The sequence below is a fragment of the Talpa occidentalis genome, unplaced genomic scaffold (assembly GCF_014898055.3).
Source record: "Talpa occidentalis isolate TD23 unplaced genomic scaffold, MPIMG_talOcc4v2.1 talOcc4.5, whole genome shotgun sequence".
Taxonomy (NCBI): domain Eukaryota; kingdom Metazoa; phylum Chordata; class Mammalia; order Eulipotyphla; family Talpidae; genus Talpa; species Talpa occidentalis.
In genome coordinates, this window is record NW_023604861.1 from 103,472,253 (window position 1) to 103,489,446 (window position 17,194).

The 17,194-nt window shown below is 34.3% G+C and overlaps 1 long non-coding RNA gene across 2 annotated transcripts in view; it reads left to right on the forward strand.

Annotated features, from left to right (window-relative positions):
• The window catches only part of LOC129146919 (uncharacterized), a 37,537-nt gene extending 23,266 nt beyond the window's left edge, over positions 1-14,271 (forward strand). For both annotated transcript variants that reach the window (XR_008554293.1, XR_008554292.1), the window contains exons 2-3: positions 11,689-11,771; positions 14,190-14,271. This is a non-coding gene — a long non-coding RNA (uncharacterized LOC129146919). The remainder of the gene's footprint in view (positions 1-11,688; positions 11,772-14,189) is intronic.
• Positions 14,272-17,194: the final 2,923 nt, after the last annotated feature.

Sequence of the window (17,194 nt, forward strand, 5' to 3'; positions counted from 1 at the left end):
GTGACATTATTAAAACTTGTATTTAACTCTAAAATGTAAAAAATGGTATATTTGTGGTGTCCTGTATTAATAAGCTAATATAGTCTGTCCTAGAGTCCAGAAATATGTCTGTTTAACTCATAATGTGAATCACTCTGGCCTGTTTTGTGCTATGTCTATCTTTAAGTATTAAAAAATGGCATTTTGAGTACTATTAAGTGTGTGAGTATGGAAAAATATATTTATTTGGTAATATTTCTTTGTTCAAGTGCCAAAGAATATAATACAAAATACCATATTATATATGTATATATTAAAATTCATATTATATATGTATAATTAAAATACAATAAATAGGGTAATTTTAATGGAATATGTGCAGAAAATGTACTTTGGACAGACTATTGTTTTCTTTTTTTTATTTAAATTTTATTTTTATATTCCCCATATAATTACAACCCCCTTATTTGGACCCCAATCCTATCTTTCCCTGCTCCCCAACCTCCATAGGGTGTCTCTGGTTCATAGTTGTTTGTTGATTTTGATATTTTCTTTCTTATAGTTATTCTTTTTCCTGGTCCCTTATTTAAGTTTTCTAGATTCCTGCTATGAGTGAGACCATCCGGTATTTTTCTTTTTCTTTCTGGCTTATTTCGCTGAGCATGATCCCTTCTGGCTCCATCCATGTCGCTGCAAATTGCATGTGTTTATCTTTTTTGAATGCTGAGTAATATTCCATGGTATATATGTGCCACATCTTCTTGATCCAGTCATCTATTTTTGGGCATTTGGGTTGTTTCCAAAGCTTAGCTATTGTAAATAGTGCTGCTATAAACATAGGGGTGCAGGTGCTCTTTGGAATTGATGTTTCTGTGTCCTTTGGGTAAATACCCAGGAGTGGAATTGCTGGATCATCTGGAAGCTCTATGTTTAGTACATCAAGAAATCTCCACACAGCTCTCCATAGTGGGAAAGGTAGGAGCAAGATAAAAGCTATGAACAGTACACGTAAAAAATAGTTCGATTTTATTGTAATTGTTATGTAACTTTGTTCTGATCAACCAGAGTATGTAATGTATGTAAATAATGGTTTCATATTATACAATATATTTGTAAAATCATAAATGCTCTTAAAAGTCATTATCCCTGTTCTCTTTCTTGTTTGATAAAATACAGTATCCATAGTTGGAATTGAAACTGCCATTGTGAATCATGAGGTCACCTTGAGAATGAAGACCACTCATAGAAACTCACTTATGTAAGGATTTTGGGTATCCATCATCATGAAGCAGTACTAACTCGATAGCCCTGATTTCTGGATTGTCTAAGAAAGATAGTTATATTTTGTTGACAGAGAACAAGAGTTTCTTTGAGGGGAGTCGGGATTAGGGTTTGATAAGACTGCACATCACATATATGATAGAAGCAGGAGAAAAGGCTGACACCATAGATTGGGATTATAGTATAAGGGCAACAACTCTTAAGAGTAAATTTAATTGCTTAATTTGTTTTTCAACATAAATCTTGGGTGAATTAGTAGTAAGGAAGTGATTGTAGGTATGTAGGGCTATATATCTACTATTTGAGCTAGTGGTAATTGGTTAGTCTTTATTTTTCAATAGCCAGAAGGGTGGAAGATGAAGACAATAGCTATAACCTTGTACCAAAAATTGTTCTGAGAAAGAACAGGTATATGTTTCAGGTTTCAAGGTTCATGAAACATACAGTAGTGTATATTGACAATAATTCTCTAAGAGGTGGTAAGAGAACAAAAGAATTGCTCTGAATAATATCAGACTAGTGATGAATAGTAAATTTTAATATTACTGAAATGGATACCATAGGCCTGAACCAAGGTGGATATTTATCTATTCATGTAGCCCACATCTGAAAGGTTTTACATGAATAATTGGAACCAAACATGTCTTTCAGTACCAGTTCATCAGGGATGATTAAAGAAAGAAAGAATTCCTATCCTATGAAAGGCACTAGCTATTGAATCAGAATTAAGTCAAGGAAAAAAAAAATCAGTGCAGAAACCCATAACTTCAAGAAAAGACTGTGGAGAAGGGACAGAAGATTAAGAGCCAGCTGAACAGAAAATTTACTCAAACATAATTTCAGACCAGGGGTCAATATATAGTTAGGAAAACTAGACACATGAGAGGAGGGAAATAAAAATAGATATATTTCATCCTTGGGTAAAGAAGTACAATGAGGAAGAAATGATTCTCAGCCTGACGGTGTATAAATTCAGTGGAGAGCACTGTTGTATAGCATGGTGTATAAAAAAATTGGTAAGGTTAGTTCAGTGATAAATTATGCTGATTTTCTCTGGATACCATGTATTTATTCCATCACTTATGACTTGGATTATCATTACCTTTTCACCTCTTTGGCATGGTATCCTTGATTAGACATTCTCTGGTCTGGTTTATCAAGTTAGTTAATTATTTAATTAATTTAATTATCTATTGAGCTTCCAATCTGACTTCTAGATTTGTAAATGCCTTGGAGGCAGAAGCTCTTTTTACCTGAAACTTGCTTACCCTAAACAACTAAAATTTATGTATAATAGCCATTCAAATATTTGTGGAACTTAAATTAAATTACAAGTGTTTAACCTAGTCGATGGTACAGAAGTCAATGGGAATGAATTTTGGAAAAACACGAATATATTTGAAACGCTTCTGAATACTATCCATGGTGCTGAAGACAATTCCAAACATTTAGCTTCTGGCCTCTGAGAGTTTAATATCTTTTATCTTGCATATACCTTAATGAATTAGTGTCGTATTTTCATTGTTTTTGTCTTTTGAACTTCATATAAGATTTATAAGTGATTTACTCGTTACTCAAAATTACTCAAATTTTCAATATTTTGAATGCAACTATACACTTACCTCTTTTAGCATTTTAATTATAATGTGATTTGATGTGGGTCTCTTTGTGTTCTTATTTTGGACACTCTGGGCTTCCTGGTCCTGGATGTCTATTTTCTTGCTCAGGATAAGGAAATTTTCATCTGTTATTTCTTTGAAAAATTTCTCTCCCTTTTTCTCTTTTCCTTTTGAGATCCCTATATTGTGAATGTTCGTATTTTTGATGTTGTCCTTTCAGTCCTTAAGCTATATTCACTCTTACTTATCTTTTTTTCTCCTTTTCCTTAACTGATTACATGAGTTCCACTGTCATGTCTTCAAGCTCAGTTAATTTAGGTAATTTTTCTTCCCCAGAGAAAATTTTTTCACATAAAATTGTAGATTCAGAGTGTCCATGGGAAGAAGTACAGTCAGAACTTCTTACATCACCATCTTGAATCAAAATGCCTAAGTGATATTTTATGAGAAACTTCTTTAAGATACAGTCTATATTAATCCTTTGCTATTTCTTTGTGCCTGTCACTTTTTATCATTTGAAATGTGAAAGTTATCATCTTGGTGTGCACCATGAGATTAATTTTATTTGTAGTTTAGCAGCAAAGAAAAAGAACTAGATGCCCAATAAAGTGGTGTGAACTTCTCTTTTTTTAAAAAAAAAATCTTACCTAGTATATGGCATCACTTTCTAATAATGGTTTCTATTTTTTTAAAAAGGATTTATTTATTTATGCATACAAGAACTGTAGTACAGGCCAGAGGTGTAGGGTGTGAGAGGATTCACCAGACACAGAGTGGGGAACAGAACAGGCTGATTGACTAAAATACACTCCTGAGGGGAACAGCTGGAGAGAGGAGAGGTCTGCTGTGCCATGTGGGTTAGCTCCCTGGCAGAGATTGAGCTGGCACTGCAGTGGCTACAGATAGCTTCATAGTGCTGAGACTTAGCCCATTGTGCAAACAGAGGCCCTAATAATGGTTTCTTACCGCTATTTGTTTATTTTGATATGACTATTTTTGCAATAATGGTTATTTTTATGTAATGGTATTTTTCTTAAGTATTTTTCATAATATTTAATGCATAAACTACTAAACAGTGCATAGCATATAGGGCCATATATAAATGAAAATCACTTTTCTAGAAATTGAAAACATCCCATTTACTCTAAGAAAATATTTTTTATATTATTTTAATAGTCTTCAGATATTTAAATATATATTCATAATCAATTCAGTATAAAATGAATGAAATATATTTAGAGCTTATTCATTGTGAGACATTTTATTAACCTTTTATTCTTCATGTTTAAATACTGATTTTTTCTTTTAAGGGGTGTTTTTTTTTTTTTAAAGATTTATTTATTTATTTATACAAACACTGGGTACAGTCAGAAGCGTGGGAGGGTGAAAGAGTTCACCAGAGCCAGAGGGGAGAGCAGAGCAGGCAGACCAATGAAGTACACTGCTGAGGGGAGCAGCGGGCAGCAGGAGAGGACTGTCGTACCATGTGGGACCCTCGCCTGGCATCTGGGGATCGAACCGGCACTGCAGAGGCTGTGGGCAGCTTTTCAGCCCAGCGCTCAACCGCTGCACCACCAGGGGAGGCCCTTAAATAATGATTTGATTCGCTGTTAATGTTAGTCACTTTATAGTTCATAAATTTGCAAATCTGTAGCTCTTGTTATATATTTATATATGTTTCATTATTTAAGAAATTAAAAGAAATAATCATTGATCTAGGTTTGGTTCCACAATGAGGGTTCAAGTACTTTATCAGGTGAATGTCATGTTTTCAGTGAACATTTATTAAGTTTCTGTTGCATGTCAACTAATCGGGCTGGTAATGCAAAGATAAAAGTATTACACTTTATACACTTTAGACTCATGTGTTCAGAAATAGGATCTAATTAAGTCTGTATGATGATAACATTTTTCTACTCTGAGTCATCAAAAATCTAACTCTTACTTGAATTGACTGAAATTAAGCAAAATTATCCAACATTAGACTCAACTCAATACATACTTATGGACCCTCTTAGAAATCAATCATACCAAATTCCTTATTTAAAACTCAATATTTTGAACAACATACATTTAAACTCTAAATTAATAAACTTATCTTACTTCATTTCATAAGTAGATATTATTACTAAAAGAAGGTTTGTGATTCAAGAGAGAAACATTTTCTTCTAATTTTGAGATCTAGGGGAAAATGTGTAATTCTTAACATGAATTAAATTGCTTGAAATTAATGAAGATTGCTAATTCCATTTAATAAAATCTCTGGCATACCATTCAAAATACAGTGATTTTTTAAATACCTCACACTCTTGAAAATATTTTACAGGAAAAGAAATGCTCAGTCTCCTATATTTTTATACCTTCAAAACAAATGAAATTCACAATGATCTAAGATGTCCTAATTAGAACATTTTATCGTAAATTGTAAAAAGTCCTCTACCCACATGCATACATTTATTTTCTTCCTGATGATAATGTATTGATAGGGATTACGATGTTTAGGCTTTAAGGATGATATTTATTTATCAAGTATCCTAGAATAACTAAAGTCATTTTAAATGACATTTTTTTTCCCTTGGGGCAAAGTCAAATCAATATAAATATCTATGAGCAATAGTATAGGCAGAACAGTTGAGTACGTAGAGAAGTGGGAATTTATCCATAAGATGTTTGCATTTTCTTATCTTTCTTTGGTTAAGTCATTAACTCCAGTGAATTTCAAGGTCAAATTTATTTCTTGTAATGTAACCACCCCTAAACTCAGAGGTTTGAGACAAAATGATATATTATTACGCATAGTTTTACAGGTCAGGCCAGAGCTTTGTTCTGTTCCCTGTGATATTGGCTTGGGTCATTTAAGTGTCAACATTCAGGTGGGATCTTGGCTGGGAATGGAACATTCAAAATGGTCCATTCATGTGTCCATCATCTCAGCAGGGGTGACGGAACAGCTGCAAGTTGGCTGAAACTTTCCATACAGAGATTTTCATTATTACACTAGTCTAACCCAAGCTACTTTGCCCAGCAAAACCAGAGAATCAATGTAAAAGTAGGTAAGTCTCTTAGATTTAGTCCTGGAGTTGGTCTAATCATTCCCAAGATTCAATCAGATTTAAGATTCAAAAATAATGAACTGCAAAATTAATAGTTGGTGTCCAGTCTTAGAAACAAATTAACTTTACTATTTTTTTCTCTCAGATACTAGGGAACAAGATTCTATGCTCCAAAGCACAGTACTATGTAAAATGTAAATAATTTGTTCCTCAGCAATATGCTCATGAATATAAACAATTTCACACAGTATTGGGCAAATATAGATGATCAAAAATAACAGGTCTAAAACATTGTTGAAAACTTATGAGAAATTTTTATAATAGCAGCCTTGAGAATTAGAAAGATCTATTTACTTGAGCAATGAATAATACCCAGATAGAAAATCCACCAATATATGAGCATTGCGAGATTTTTTTCTTTTCATTGTTGCTTTTGATGAATTGTATTCAGCAGAAATAAGAAACAGATCAAACAACAGAGAGTGTGAGTAAGAGTATGTATATTTGTAAATATGACATCAGACATAATAATCAAACATTTATTTTGTGCTGGATAAAATCATCTCCTATTCATTGACTTCTCTAGCCAATGATGCAGCAAAAATAAGCAGTTACACCCACTTAGACTCCCAGCCTTACCTACTGCGATTTAATGACACAAACACACATAAGCCCAGGGTGGCACGCTCTTCAATGCAGACCTGTGGGAGTCAGTCTTTTTGTTACAGTGCTGAACAGCCTGAAGTGAAAGAGAAACATGAGGCCTGGAGCAACATTTCTTGATTAACAGTACACAGACCTATAAACTGATCACGTGGACTTTTATCTGAAACATTGCTTGGAGCAGCTAAAGATGGGGCATGTTGTTACAGGAGTGCTGTTTAAGAGCCCTGGTTATTTAATGTCTGATAGATAACAAGCTTGGTATCATTTAATATTGGATTCCCTATTCCCGTTGGCAGTATTTAATCTTACCTATCCTTGGTGAACAGTTGCTTCATCCCAGAGCCCCAAACCAGGTATGAAAACATTTTAGTAAAAGGATTTTCAAATAAAGCCCATAGACCACATAGATCTGACCTAATCAGAGAATGCCTTGGGCTATCGTATGTGCACTTTCTATTTTTGCATTATGTCTTGGGGTTATCATTACCTAATATAATTTCTAAATATTTCAGATATTCAAACTATATGTAGTCAATTGTAAATGCCATTGAGTTATGGGTCACATAAACAGCTTCGAAGAGGATACGTTATCATTAAAATTACAATTAACCCATTTTCCACTTCTTAATATTATGTCCTAAAATGTAAAATATTATGATTTAATGCTTCAACATTATTAAATGATGACTATGATCTGAGGGAAAAAAAACTTGAAAAAAATAGGAAAAGCTGTTTCACATTCCTTAATTTGGCATCACCTAAAGGTTCAAGGAATTGTAAAAGAGCTTATTCATTTACTTCCTCTCTCTGGCCATTCTCACCTATTCACCCCAAATGAATTCTGTAAGAAAAGCATCAAATATAGTATGCAACCATACTTAGAGAAAGTGTGATTATTTGGAAATGTTGGAAAATATCCATCATTTCAATAAATTGAGTGTGTACATATAAACCTTCTCATGAGTGGATTTATTCAAATATATAACAGAAATAGTTATATGATACTCTGCTCAGAAAGTCTTTACATGATTTTTGACCAGGACCTTCACTGTGAGTTTGTAACATTAGGAATAAAAATAGAACAATTTCCCCTCCCCCCATAAATGTTAAAACATCTACGTCTGCTTTTTCAACGCCTCTCTATATATTGAAGAAAGTATTTAAAATTTTTTTTTTTGTGGGACCCTCCCCAGTGACCAGTGATCAAACTGGCACTGCAGGGCTCAACTGCTGCGCCACCAGGAGAGGCCCTTGAAGAAAGTATTTTTGAGGTAATTGTAGAATATGATGATGTTTAAAGAAACAACCAAAATTTCAGCAAGTTACTGTAGCAATTAAAAGAGGATTCTAGAGTTTGTACAGAAAATGGAAAGATCCAGAATCAGAATATGATCATAACAGAAATAAGAAAGATATTGGTAATAGCCTAATACTGTGGGAGTCCTACAAGTACATATTTTGGACAGGGATGTTCAGCTGTGGAAGGCGATAGTGAAGCTATGATCTCTGTCATAATTCTATTTCATGGACTCCAGGAAACAACTTACCCAAGTTGCCAGATATATGTCTGTATGTGTATATGTATGTGTGTGTGTGTGTGAAGCTATAGATATCTATGTATCTCTACGCTTCAGAAGACAGCTGGAAACTGGGGTTTGGGAAATGTATAAGGAAGAATATGTACACATCATTCTGTGAAATATCTGGAAATATGAAAACTAGAGGAAAGAACAGAGTGAGAAATATTAGGAAAATAGGTCACTTCGTACTTCAAGTAGTCTCATATTTGGTATCATGCTGCATTCCTTTGAATACAATGCTATGGGAAAAAACTACTTTTCATGGAACACCTACCAGAAACTATTTGATTCTAACCATACTTTCAGAACACAAAGAAACATGTATTAGAAATTCCGACAAAATTTGGAAGTTTATTTGTCCTTTACTTTGAAGTCAACAGTTGGAATCCGTAAGTCCATAGCTTTCAACAAAATCCTTTGTTATTTGATTGAACTGGTGGCATCTGTTAAGTCTTACTAGTTGAGTGTCCATTAGAACAATTAGGCCTAATTAGTACATTTATTGGGACATTGGATGAAACCTTGTGAATGGGAAGGACAGAAAGGATAATCCTCTGTCTCTACTAGTGTTGAGTCCTCCAGAAAAGATTGAAACACATTGTCAGGAATCTGTAAGACAAGTTCACTGCCACAACACAGATGGCAACAACACAGTCTGCCTCCTGTGATTCCCACTGATGTTTCTCATGAATATTGTCTACCTAGAAATGGAAAATGAATGCCTCTCCCGTGGCGCGGTGGTGGAGCACTGAGTTGCAAAGCTGCCCGCAGTCTCTACAGTGCCGTTTCGATCCCCAGTGGCAGGGCAAGAGTCTCACATGGTGCGCAGACCTCTCCTACCACCCGCTGCTCCCCTCAGCAGTGTACTTCGGTCCTTCTGCCTGCTCTGCTCCCCGCTCTGGCTCTGGTGAATTCTCTCACCCTCCCATGCTTCTGATTGCACCCAGTGCTTGTATAAATAAAATAAATAAATCTAAAAAAAAAAGAAATAGAAAATGACAGTCCAACGAAATGCTAATGTTACTGACTTTCATGGTCACAAGCTCCCACAGGATCTAATGTATATTATAAATTTTAACACAATGGAGAACACTAAGTTCTTTGTATTTCTCATGAATTATGGTTCAATGAGATATGTGAGGGATTTCCTGTGTAATACAAGTTTACAAAAAATCCTCAAGTTTAATAGTCAGTAGAAATGCTCTTTTCTTTCATAGTCTTCTTCTCTGGAGGATCCTTTTTTCATCCACCTGTGAGTTAAAGAAATAGATTCTGAATCAAAGTTTAGACCTACTTTATATAATAGGGTTTTTAAAAGTTTCTTTATTGAATTATTATGAATGCAAAATATGAATGGGACCACAAAGTGCAAATATAGTAATGAAATTTAAGATCTTTCATTGATTTTAGAAGGTTATATTCTATTCATTCTGTTCTATTAATTTAAATATTTAATCTTCTAATCCCCAAGTTATTTTGGTGTTAATAAAGTAATTTAAATTTTTGCTAATATTATATTAATGTCATAGATATAGATAGGAAAAATAATGTAGTGGATCTAAAAGGGATATTTAATGTTGCAATCATTGGAAAATAAAATAAGGCAATATTTATTAAAGTGGCTCAATTTTGGGAAATGTGCTCTAAATAAAACTGCCTGTCACCAGAATATCAGAATGTGTGTATAAATTCCTTTTTCTAGCTCTACCAATAATTCTGATACACATGCACACACAACTGCCACTATGATTATATATGTGTGTGCATATTTGCATATATCCATATCTATACACACATTGCAAAGTTTTAAGAACTAGAGAAGAAAGAAAATACCTAGTATTAGTCTAAATAGTGATCCAAAATGAGCATTATACTGTTACATAACATGTAATCACTCAAATAAAGGTTTATCAGTATGTGTTAATATGGAAGAACATCAGTTGTAGTAAGCTCAGAATTCCTGTAATATGCTAAAAATTTTGGAAAAGTACTTGATTGGGGCAGAAGTCAATTTATTTCTACTTTATGCTTTAATGTACTCTTATTCCCCCCCACACTATTCAAATATATTTCTTTTTAATTACAGAACAAAGTTCAAATGAAAACACTCAAAGGTAGTAAACTGCTTTAAAGTCACTTATGAGCAAGTTGAGAAGCAAACTCATGGTTAAACAAATGATATAATTTAAAAGTAACAAGGAAAATCAGAATTTAAATGACATGACTTGATATATTGTCTACATTGTTAAATTTATTATATACATGACACATTCTAGAATGGGAGTGCTGTCATTCAAAAATATTTTTAAAAATGTTTTTTTTTTTCCAAAATAATTAGTGTCTACAATTCATGAGTGAACCAAGTAAATCATGGTTTCTTCAAGTGCAAGGATCGAAACCAATTACCATTAGTGACCATCGGGTGCAGCCGATCCTTTCTGTCCTGTTGCCTGAATCTCAATGATCTCCCAAGTGTGCCCATGCAATTTAACAGAAAGATCAATATACCACAGCAGTTAGCAGCAGCTCTCTTGAAGTGCTTCACAAAACATGCTACATTTCTCTACCGAATAAATGTCAAAACATTCCAACAGCTACAATTCTTGGGAGAAATCGTTCCTCTGAAACATTATTGACATACTTTAACCCACATTTCCCACTGCTAGCAGGCTTCCTACTGGCCAGTCAATTCTGATTTGGCAAGAGTCACATCGACATAAGTGCCCTGCTGACTTGCTCCGGTTACATGGAAGATATCAGAATCTGGTAGATAGGTCTTGGATTCAAAGATCAGTGGTCTAACACTGACCCAAGGTCAAGGTGATGGCAACCTCTCTCCAAGGACTTGGCTTCATCTCTAATATGCCCTTCAAATCAATCAATATCATTATAGAACTTGCATTCTAAGCATAAAAAAAAGCTGCCTGATGTAAATTCTTCGAGGTTACTTCTGACAAACTGAAAAGTTAAAAATCATGTCGAAGTAAGGTAGAACAGATTTTATTTCTTGCTTCATGGGGGCAGTTTTTAAACTAAAAGTGACTGAAAATTTTAAAATATATGTCTATAAAGAGACCTTTGTATATCTGAGTTATGTGTGATATAGATTTCTCTATCAAAATATTTAGCTTTATATTGCTTCCTATAGGCTGTGATTGATTGATGCATTTCCAAAATTTATATTGTGACTTGATTAGAGTAATTCTTAATTGTTCTTCAGTGTATTTGAGAACTTTAGTAGTTGTTGAACATTCAAACTGTAATTAACACTTCCTTGGACTTTTTTTTTTTTGTTTTCCTTGTCTTATATCCTTTTAAACAAATATACCCCTTTTTCTTCTGTGAATTAATTTACTTAAAAAATGTGAAAATTTTCTGGATAACATTGAGAAACAATTCAATGTATGCACAACACAACCAGAAAATCATTAAGTTAGCCTAAGCTGTCTGTTGATGCTTTACCAAAACAAGAGACCATTTTGTTAGAGTGATGTTTCTCCTTTCTTCTAGATTCGTGACTACATGGCCCTTAGGACTCAATCAATTAACATCATTGCCTGGTAGAATCACTCTGAAGACATAATTAAAGGCAGGTAAAAATGAAAATAATTATCAAAAATGAGAAAAGAGATTGCAAGTATCATTTATCAAAGTACACAATCTTAACATTTTGGGAACCCAAGTTGTCAGTTTTTGAGATGAAACTGTACTTTCCATATAGAGGGTACTTTTACTAATCAAGAAAGTTACATATAACAGGTACCCTAAACCAGTTGTTGCATTTGACTTTTCATACAGATTACCTGTGGTGTTTATAATATTTAAAACAAATATATGCAGGATGAATTATAAGAAAGTAAATGTCTCTACCAGAAAATAAAATGTTGCTAATAACTTCTTTTTGGTGCTAAGTTATTTAAAGGAGTATTAGATAATCATGATTGTTAAAACATTCAGTAAATGGCAATAGAGATATTAGGAATAGTGGTCTCAAATTTTTTTCCAATAAATATCAGCAATAACAGTCTCAGGGATAAATTTTCCTTCCCATTTAAAATTATACACTCTCTTCTAAGCAGACAAGAGCCCTTAATGTTATCCATTATTAATTAAATTCCCTTGAAGATAATATATGAAACCAAACTTTTTAGAGTTGTTATTATTGGTTCCTAGAGACAATATCCAAGCACATGAATTTAATATAAAATGGAAACATCCTATGAAGTTTCAAATGTAACTTTTTCGGGCCTCCCCGGTGGCGCAGCGGTTGAGCGTTGGGTTGCGAAGCTGCCCGCAGCCTCTGCAGCGCCGGTTCGATCCCCGGCTGCTCCCCCGGGCCACTGGAGGAGGGTCCCACATGGCGCGCAGACCTCTCCTGCCGCCCGCTGCTCCCCTCAGCAGTGTACTTCGGTCCTTCTGCCTGCTCTGCTCCCCACTCTGGCTCTGGTGAATTCTCTCACCCTCCTGCGCTTCTGACTGTACCCAGTGCATGTATAAACAAAACAAACAAATAAATAAATAAAACATGCCTCTAAAAAAAAAAAAAAAAACAAATGTAACTTTTTCAATAAAGTAAGAGCTAGCTATCTCAGAGTAAAAAAGTGTTACTTTTTCTTTCCCTAGACAAACACATGCATAATCAATAATGTTCTTAATAGATATTTGACATATGTATTTTAACTTATGAGAACATATCACTGAGATAATATGTAAGAATTACCTAGAATGACATGTCACCATTATGAGATAAAATTTAAAATAAATAACAATGGCTAGAATTTACCACACCTCTTCTTTCCCTTCACACATATGTGCAAATAAGTCTCTGTCATTCAAATACTGAGACCTAGCAGTTGACCAAATATTTAAACATTTTAATCTAAATCTAAACATTTTAATCTAATATTGTAAAGTAATATATCAAGTGCTCAAGAGATGGTGCTCCATTTTTACCATATTTCCAATAGAAAAATATTAAAATTGTCACATCAATATTAATAAATAATAACAACATGTAAAACAATACTCTGACATAAGTAAGCATATGGTCAATCCAGGTGTAGTGAAAAGTACATCTCTGACCAGTAATTTGAAATGTTATCAATTTTCATCTCATTGTTATCTCTATGATGAAGTTATAATTTTTGGCTTGCTTTGAATTAGTTTCTCTATTAAATAAATCAATAAGTTGTATTTCCCACCTGAAAAATTTTTCAAAATGACATCATCCCAATAGATTTGCAAAAAAAACTGTAATTCTGTAATTGAAAGACTAAGGGAGCAGATTATTTCCCTGAAAAACAGACACAGAAAGACCATTCTCAGTCAGTTTAGAATCCAAGGCACTTCTTTGTTCTAAAATAACCTCCTCACAAATCAAATATTCAAACATAAATGCAACATAGGAGCTTTAATTTCCTATAAGAATCTAAATTTTTATACTATCTGTCAACAAAAAGACAAAATGGTCATCTTCCACATTTCCAAATACTTAAGGAAACACATACAAGACTAAGGCCCAACTTAAGTATATGCTGAAGAAGCAAACACTGATAGTACAGAAAAAATATTTCTTAACCATGCTTCCCAGGGGACATAGATGACATACAAGTTTGCTGATACCATCTTCTCAGAACTGTCCACCTGGGAATACAAGGGTAAAGCATTTATTCATTAACCCTTGGTTGAGGGTGACCCATTGGCAACAACTCCTTTGATCTTCAAGATTACACATATGTAATTACTAAGAGGGGCCTGTCCAAGAAACTGGGAGAAGATGATAAGAGCTATGCAGACAATTGAGGTAAGACACTTCATGCAAAAAGCCAGTGAAAATCTTCACAGAATTATTAGCCACACTTATAATTGGAATTAGAAAGGAGTCCATCAGTGTGTCAGGTGAACCAGAAGTTTTGTAAACAGATCCCAGAAGTTTCACTTTCTGCCACCACCTCACAAAGACCCTCCATGGAGAGTGATGCCTCTAATAGAGAAATTTTCTGTTACTATAGCAGCTTGAAGCTATGGAGTGAGGACCTTTGGGCAAGTCTCCCTGGCTCCAGGTCCCAGCTCCATATGTTGCTACGTGGCCTTGCACAAGTGAGTTAACTTTTATGTTCTCCTCTTTCCCAATAATTAAAATGGTAATAACAAGATTTATCTAATAGAGTTGTTAAACTTGTTAATATATGCACATTTTTAGAGTACTGCCAAGGATATATAAACTTTAACTATAGCTATTATTAGTTAGATTTTATCATTTATTAGTCTATTTTTTAAAAAAGATTATTTATGCATACAAGAACTGGGGGACAGGGCAGAGGTGTGGGAGTGAGCGGATTCACCAGAGACAGAGTGGGGAAAAGAACAGGCAGATTGACCAAAGTACACTGCTGAGGGGAGCAGCGGGTGAGTCAGGAGAGGTTTGCTGTGCCATGTGGGGTACTCCCTGGCTGGCCGGGAATCGAGCTCATGCTACAGTGGCTGTGGATTGCCTCATAGGTTGCATCTTAACCCTTGTGCCACCAGGGAGGCCCCTTTATCATTTATTAGTCTATTAATGAATTCAGTTTTCTAAGGGAAAGTCAAGAGTTTGTTTGTTTTAATATTAGACCCATTGAAGTGATCAGGAACAGAGCAGGCTTTGTACATAGTCATTGAAAGGACACTTGGAGTCTGTGTGTGGGCGGGGGGAGTGGCTGTGATTCTTCCAGACATAAGTATATGAAGGAAGAAAATCTTAAAAAATAGAGGTAGATTGAACTAAGGACATAAGCCATATTTAACACAGAGCAATGAAGTAATAAGTGGCAGGTATCTAGAGAATTGTTTTGCATCTATTGCATACTGACTTCCAAAATTGTCTCTTGTATCATTAAATATTGCTTATACTAATAGCCAAACAAAACTCCTTAAGGAAAAATCTGCTTTTGCAGAAACACTGATCGTAAGAAATAAGAGAAGAGTTTCGTTCCCACTATGACTGAGATATAATTGCAAAATATTGCGCTATACAGATCAAGAAATTATTTTGGTTGGAATTTTCTGTAGAGCTTACCTTCTCCAACCATTTTTACCTCACTACATTTGTCTTCACACTATATTTACATTAGTGCCTTTCAGAGTTTGGCAACTGCATCTATGGTTCCAGAAGCAACAACTGTACCATACAAGAGCTTCTTATAAGAAGATTCTCAGACCCCACTCATTGCCGGAGAAATTCTTATCTATACTTTGGTAAGATTTTTTGGTAGCTAATGTGCATGAGAAGTACTGGTATAATGATATTGCTTAAAACTGACTTTGTTAATATTTTGAAATGGATGGATATAAATAATCATTCAGTTACTTGATTGCTGCTGAAGTAAACTTACATAAACTTTCCCCACACATACCTTAAGAATATATTCTAAAATTTATCTGTATTTCAGTTATTTCTACTTTCTTTATCAAATAAGAAGTAACTTTAAAAATTTGCCCAGTTCAAATATTACCGTCTTTTGTCTACTTTTATTGTCTTTATAGAATTGAGATGACAGCTATCTTTAGAACATATCCAATGGGAATGCTGAGAATTGCTTATGAAAAAAAATTAAAAGTAGAGATATACATATTATATATTTTTATATGTATTTTCATATTGTTGTTATGAATGTGTCTGGATTCCTACTGCATTATAATTTTCAAGTGTTTGTATTTCTGTTCTCGTTATTACACAGCTCCGAGCAATATAAACAGCATCATGAAGATGTTTTTATTTCTGGTCAAAAATAGAGGCGTAGAGAGCAGTCAGGATTATCTTTTTTGTTTGTTTTTTTTTTTCCAAACACTAATTTACTCATCCACTTTTCCTCTATTTATTGACCTCATCTTTATACTATCAGATACAAAGTAGTAAACCTAATGGTATTCTCTTATGAGGTTATTTATAACTTTGATATGTATGTAAACTGCTGCCATTAGTGAACTCTGCTCTCCATAATTCTATTAAACAGATTTATAATGCAAACTTCTGTTTTTGCTTATTAATTTCAGAAGAATAAATCAAAATGATGAGCAATGAACTATTTATCATGTGTCCTTGCCAAGACTACTTTCCTAAATAAAACAAAATAAGAAACCAGTTGAAACTATCCATAAAACAATAAACATCATTAATGTTTGCATTGATAAATATTATAATAAATCATAATGCTTTTCCTGAAACAATTATTGACTAATATTATTGCTCATTCTGGATTGGCACTTAAAATGTACTATCCCTCTCATGTAAAACTTTCTTGAATATAAATAAAAACACTGCGACGAAATCAGAGAGAGACTAAGGGGAAAGATAAGACTTGACATTTTAGAGCCTTTCACATTCCCAATATTTATTTTGCCCTGGGCCTTTTAATTTAACAACCTACTCACCTACTTATCACCTAACTTCTAGGTGTCTTATGGAAAAGGTTTAATAAGGAAGCAGAACATTTCTTGCTTTACAGTCTAAAATGCTTCCTTACTTTGGTATATGCAAAGTGCTTTCCATTTTAGAATTTCAACTTGCCTTTAGAAATCTTGTTTTTAAAGATCCTTGTTTAATTTTTCACAATATAGGATTTCTTTTCTTTTTAAGATTTTATTTATTTATACAAGAACAGGGATACAGGCCAGAGGTGTGGGAGGGTGAAAGGATTCACCAAAGACAGAGCGGGGAACAGAATAGGAAGACTGACTGTAAACACTGCTGAGGGAAGCAGCGGGCAAGACAGGAGAAGTCTGCGGCACCATGTGGTTATCACTCTGGCTGGCCAGGAATCGAACCTGCGCTGCAGAGGCTGGGGACAGTTTCACAGTTCTGCTCTCAACCCACTGCACCACCAGGGAGGCCCCCACAATATAGGATTTCTTCCCTTAGGTATTGTCACCATATTTTTCCCATAAACAAAGTGCCAGCAGTCTTCCACTACACTTCACCATGCTCTCCTCCATACCCCAAGCCCCTTCTCTACTCTATTCTATCCCCATGCCTCTT